The sequence below is a fragment of the Hordeum vulgare genome, chromosome 1H (genome assembly GCF_904849725.1).
Source record: "Hordeum vulgare subsp. vulgare chromosome 1H, MorexV3_pseudomolecules_assembly, whole genome shotgun sequence".
Classification (NCBI taxonomy): domain Eukaryota; kingdom Viridiplantae; phylum Streptophyta; class Magnoliopsida; order Poales; family Poaceae; genus Hordeum; species Hordeum vulgare.
The window spans coordinates 381378895-381385793 of record NC_058518.1 but is presented as its reverse complement, the minus strand read 5'-3'; positions in this window follow the sequence as shown (position 1 = coordinate 381385793).

Sequence of the window (6899 nt, the reverse complement as noted above, 5' to 3'; positions counted from 1 at the left end):
CCTTCATTCCTCGAAACTATGGATTTCCTATTGTATTATGCTTGGGTGTTTTGGAAGCACCCAAGAGGTAGTACCGCTTCTAGGCCGCAATCCAGTTTCATGGGCACTACCGCTTCTGTTTGGGCTACTATGGTGTTTTTTGCTTGAGTGGTAGTTGGGCGCTTATAGAGCGGTAGTACCGCTCCAATGGTACTATGACACTAGTACTACCCCACCGCCGATGTCCTTTTTGTAGCCCAGAGAAATTAGCGGCACTAGAGCGGTAGTACCGCTTGAGCAGTACTTCCATCTCCTACTATCGCACGAACTACCACTTGCTTTTAGCTTATGTAACCCGTCATGCATTTCACATTAGTAGAATGGTAGTACCGCTTGATGGTGTACTACCATCCTACCCACCCTCTACTACTGCCGGTTATGCATCCTAAGATACTTTGTGCCAGTACCGCTAGGCAAGGACGGTAGTACTGCTCTAGCGATAGTATCACCCATGTACGATGTTACTCGCATTATACACCTAGAATTACCAATCCAATCGGTAGTACCGCTCCCCTGATCGGTAGTACCGCTTGTGCAGGAAATGCAGGCACATAACAGTTGGATTTCCCCCACCATATAAGTTGGGTCTTCTTCCCCTAGAAGGTTCACCTTTTATCCTCACCAGCTCCATCGTTGTGCCTAAGGTTTTTTTCACTCGATCGCTCTCCCTTGTCATCAAAACTTGTTGATGTTATAGGATTTGAAGGAGAGGGACTTGACCTACACTTCCACCACGAGATCTTGTTACTCTTGGGTGTTTGTCCTAGACGGAAGAGGTCACCTTGGAGCCATATTCCATTGTGGTAAAACTTCATGGTGGTTTTGGGATCCTCAAATTAAGTTGTGCAGATTGATCCAACCTTGTTTGTAAAGGTTCGGTTGCTGTCTTCAAGGGAACGACTAGTGGAATCATGACATCTTGCATTGTGCGAAGGCATAAGCAAAATATGGTGGCCGTAGTTGTTGTGGATGTTCCCCACGATTGTAACCCAGTTCATGAAATGACCCGGCCAAGGGCCTTCTACCACTATGGGCATCTTCAAGATTCGATCGAGATAAAGTTTGTCTACAGGATTCTTTCAAGGATGTTGGTGGGATGACTTGAGGATGACTCCCATGGGCCGGCTCATGAGAAAGTCCTAGAGGAAAGGTTTCGTACCTTAAGAACATAGTAAAAATAGGAACTAGACTAGGACACGGGTTGAGAGTATGACCCGGATTCTGCTGTAACCTTAGAGACTCAACCTATTATATCAAGGGGAGTCCCTGGGACGAAAAGAGCTAAGTTAGAAACCCTTGAGAGCTAGGTAGCAAGAGAAATACCTTGTAGTTGAAATCATTGAGGTAATCCAGGACTAAGGGGTCCTCGGCCAGCCAGCCTATCTCTATGGGCCGGACAGGTGGGCTACTCTGTGACCATCACTGAAGGACTGAAGACTATGATGAAGCAGTGTCCAAAGTGAAAACCTCATAAGACGTGACTTGTACTCCAAGAACAAAGTGATGGATTTGGCATGTTTCTTCTTGCATGTAACCGACATTGGGTAACCCTAGGTACCCCTAGTGTCTATATAAACCAAAGGGTTTTAGTCCGTAAGGCAAATTAAGGTCATGACTCCTAGGGTTTTAGACCATATCATACGATCTCGTGGTATATCAACTTTGTACTCGATACTTCATCATCAATACAAACAAAGCAGGACGTAGGGTAGTACCTCCATCAAGAGGGCCCCAACCTAGTAAATATCGTCTCCCCTATCTCATGTTACCCACCTATCCAAGATCCATAGTTCCGGACCCCTTACCCGAGATCTACTGGTTTTGACACCAACATTGGTGCTTTCGTTCAAAGATCCGTTGTGAGATTGCCAAAGGACTGATGGATCGCGTAATCATCCATCACGACATCTACAATGGGGACATCTTTGTTCTTTGACAGATATTCGCGTTCGGCAGCATCATGTTGCACGCTGCACTACACCACGACACTACATTTCCAACAACCAGGTTGGTTGGAAATACAGCTTCCGCTGACAAATAGTTGGTCGGGAAAGATTATTGCCAACTGATCATGTGTGTTGGGAAAAGTCCAGACGGGAAAGCCCTTTCCGGACCGACATTCAGACGGCATTTGTTCGACTGACTGTTCGATGGCTATGGAGTATCCTTCCCGACCGACTGTTCGATGGCTATGGAGTATCTTTCCCGACCAACAGTCTGTTGGGCCTGTCATGGGCTTTTCCCGACCAACAACCCATTGGGGGTGCCATGGGCCTTTCCCGACCAACAATCTGTTGGGGTAGCCATGGGTCTTTCCCGACCAACATTTAGTTGGGCCTTGCGTAAGCTTTTCCTGTAACATCCCAAATTTCCTAATTTGGAATGTTTTACAAATGTAGCTAAGCATCTATGCATTTTGTTTGCAATAAAGTTTTGCATTTGATTTCCGTCAAATACTTGCTTTTGCTTTTCTATTTTTCCTCCTCAAGAAAATGCCTCGACAAAATTCTTGCAAGCAAGAAAGAGCGGAGGAAAATGACCCTCCACAATGTGAGGCATTTTTGAAATTATTTGAGCCAAGAAAAAAGCCAAGTTTATGGGGAAAATATTTTGCAAAAAGAAAACAAAGCTTTTAGGTTTTTTTTCTGAAAAAAAACATTTTTTAAAAGTTTTTATTTTTGTCTTGGAAAAATGTTAAATGGATAGGGATATTTTTTGAAATTTTTGGTATATAATACCCCTATATCTAGATTTTATTTTATTTCTTTTTTTGTATTTTACTTGCTGTTTTAAAAGAAAATAGAAATGGGAAACCTATATTTTTTGAAACCGCCAGCACGCGTTAGGAAAGGATCGGGCCGAATCCAGAGGCCCAGATCCGAAATCCCACCGGGATCCTAACGCCACCCAGCGCTCCCCCTCTTCCTTTTCTTTTTTTTTTCTCTTTCCTTCCTTTCTTCTTCCTCCTTTCCTTCCCCACGAGCCCACCCTTTCCTTCCAGTCAACCATGGCGTGACTCCCCTGGATCACCGGGATCCCCCCGATCTCGGACTCCCCTTCCTTCTCTCGGCCTCCCTCGCCCATATGTAACCACCGCCCCCGAGCCCCCCTCGACCCCCTCCTCCCCACGCCACACCTCGCCCCACGCACCTCGCGGGAGCAGGCTCCAGTAGGAAACACCTCCTCGCCGCCCCCACCACTACCGCCCCTCCTCGCACCAACTAACGCCACCAACAACACCCTCGCCTCCACCGCGTTCCATTTTTCCACCCAGCCCGAGCCCCTCGTCGCTCCACGCCACCCCCCGCTTCGCGCCGGAGTTTGGCCGATACAGGAACTTCCCCGACTGCCCCTGCTCTCCCCCGACCTCGAAGCACCTCGCCGTCGCCGCCAATCAACGGAGGAGACCCACCTCCGTCCTCCCCACGCCTCGAACGCCGCCGCCGACCATCGCAAGGACGCCCACGACCACCGCCACCTTCCTGTCTCGCCGGAGAAGAAGGAGACCCGGTGAGCTCTCTGTTCAGTTTCTTCAACCGTTGGATCTAGAATAGACGCGTTAGGTTAGATCACGGTACCCCTTCGGTTTTTAAATAAAAAACCGAACGGTTTTCTGCCCCACTTATTACTTAGCCGAAGCGTTTTATTAGATTGCGGCCGTTTTCTAATAGGACTCGCAGCAAACACACTCCCAACCAACCAGGGAGCGCCACGTGTACCCTGTCCGATTAGAAATCAGTTTTTCTTTTTCTGTTTTAATTCCAAAACAGAGAAAGTCCCAATCCTGTTTTGAACATAGCTTTTGATCCGGAATTCCAATGGAGTTGAAACTTATTCCAGTAGATCACAAGTTTTCTGTAGTTTTTAAAAGATATAATTTGTCTATGTTTGAAATTTTCAAATTTGTTTTAGATCAGATTTAGTTTAAACCTTGTTTTGCTTATTCCAGGAGTTTAAAAATGATTTTTATTTGATTCTTTTTGCTACTTCTTCCTAGTGATTATATCTTACTGTAGTATAAGTTTCAATTTCTTTTAAATATTTTTACTTGGGGTTTTAACAGAAACAATTTCTGCCTTAGTTAGGTGAAGTGAATTCTTTCACTCTATGCCATAGCTACTTTATGCTTGTGATGTATTTTACTTGTTGATGTTTGTAGTAATTATGGTGTGTAATTATTTGTATCGGTAGATCGCCCGGAGTGCGAAGCTTGTTACTTAGAAGCGCTCGATCAAGACAACTATCATCAAGGCAAGTCATTTTGATCATACTATCTCCTATGTTTTTTGTATGCATGGTAGTTTCGCCTTTCTTTGCCCAATTGCATGCTGAGTAGGTACTTGGAAATTATAGTTATAGGTTGTAGTATCATGTGGTAGGCACACAACAACCAAATTTCATACTTGAGTAGACGGGATTCTGGTTGAGTGCATAACACGAGTGATGCGAGGATAATTAAATAACCAAGACCTGTTAAGTCAAGATTTTCAAGACCTCGTGAAGAAATGCAACTCTGGGTGAAGGACGGTTTGACGGGCTCCCTGGAGAAACCAGTGGACGACCCCGGGATGCTGGAGACGTGCCATGACATCTTGCGGAAAGCTTCACCCAGGCTCGAAGAGACGGACGGAAGCTTCAAGACCCAAGGCTTACCTGCACAACCAAAAGTCATTATGGGATCTGGCTTGGTTGGACAACGCGGCAACTCTGGACAGGCGGTGCTAGCAGATGTAGAAGAACGGTAGGAATGGGTGGGCACCGACAGGGATTCAGAGGGACCCGTTGAAAGACCATGTTTTGATCATCCGGTCTTCAAACACCCTGAAGTGCGAGGACATACTCGGAGGTGATCAAATCTTGTGGGGAACGTGTGCAAAACTCTGCAGAGTGCCCAAACCTAATCGATTAGCCGTGTCCACGGTCATGGATAACTTGAGCCGAAGGCATTGAAATTTCCCTGAACTCTCGACACAACTTAATAATGATGTGGGAATTATCAACAACTCGGGTACGAGAATTGGTTGGCGGAACCATCTCGTTAACAACAAACAATGTAGTAATATTTTGCTTTCAACCCTCTCTTGTTGTAGGAGAAAATTGGCTTTATGCTAAAACTTATAGCCCCACCTGCCAAATATGCATGTAGAGATAGTTGGTTTTTTTCCCTCTCTTTGATGACTTGCCGGCATATTCCATATGCTGACCTACACGGCTGCAACGTATCATGTTGCAGAGTACTTTTCCGACCAGGAGTGAGGCTACGATCTACGCTCAACGACATGCCCTGGAGTCGGATGGACTCGTCTACCTGATGCTTCCGCTAGTCTTCGTTAGATATCTCATGAGATGGCCTTCAGCCCCTTCATTGTAATTCATTATTGTAATAAAGTAATCGATATGAGATTTCGATTAATAAAGCTGTGTGATTGAACTCTTGATATATACATTGATGTACTGAGTGTGTACCAGCATGATCTTGGGATGGTACGAAAACCCCAGAGGCTTGACTCGTATTGAGTCAGGTCGCTACCGAAATGGTATTCAGAGCACACGCTGACCGTAGGACGTAACCTCTAGGAATGGAAAAGCCTTAGGAAGAAAACTATTTTCTTATGTCTATAAATCCTCTATTTCCTCTTCTGATCATTTCTGACTTCTCTCCGATTTTTTCCAATGTTTTAGATGGCCACCTTCATCCCCGTTAAGTTCACGGAGTTTTGCCAGCCCGACGCCACTATGCCTTTCAGAAAGGAGATGATATAGATCACCAAGGACTTGAGGATTGCTCTGCCGACTATCACAGGGAAGCCTACTTCGTCTTACGTGGAGGATTCACGCTACAGGATTGAGGTGCACGTTCCCGGAAGGACATTCGAGACGCGCACTGAGCCTGTGGACTTCAAGTTCATCGCACCCAACTGGATTCTCAGAAGGGACATGGCGGTCCATTGTGCACTCGGACGTATCAAGGAAGTGTACAGAGGCTGCCCTATTTCACCGAACCTATTCACGGTATCCTGGAGAGGAGAAGATGGAGAAATCATCTCAAGCAAGACCAAGGACGCTCTCCTGTCCTATGCCCAGACCTTGGAGAAGCACAGCGGGACTCTGGAGCATCGTGTGATCAAGGACGCCAGGAAGATCAAGCAACTGTCGCTTCGCGAACTCGAACTCGAAGAAGCAGCCCGAGAAGCACACTATGAGCATGAATTGGAGGTGAAGGACTTTCTGGAGAGGATCGAGAAGCTGAAGACTCGAGTCGCATACCTGGAGGAGGAATTGGACATGCGCGAGAACCTTCATCCCGAAGGAGACATAGCCCCCTTGATCAACAATGAGGAGGACTATGAATAAAGCTCCACCGAAGGACCCACCACCATGCTTTTCTGAGGAGGACACTTAGACTAGTCCACCAAATTTATCTTATCGTTAAACGCTTAGGCCAATGTTTGGGTTATCGAATTTTGTATCAGCGTGTGTGAACCTTTTGTGATGGTATTGAATAAAATGTGTTGTGTGATACTTGGTTGTTGCATTTCATATGGGTAGTGTAATTACTCTTTAGACCATTGTTCTATGCTAATCTCACCCCTCTACAAACATCAGATGCCTCCGAGACGTGCCCCTGCTTCCAACTTCCCGCAGGAACTCACTCAGTTGATTCAGCAATAGAACACCCTGATGCAGCTGGTCATCCAGAACGAGAACAATAACAACAACCATCATCCACCCCAGGCCAACAATCTCACCCATTTCGTGAGGTTGAGCCCTCCGACTTTCTCCAGCAGCATTGAGCCCATTGTGGCAGATGATTGGCTCCACAAGATGGAGCGGGAACTAATCACTGCTGGTTGTACTGA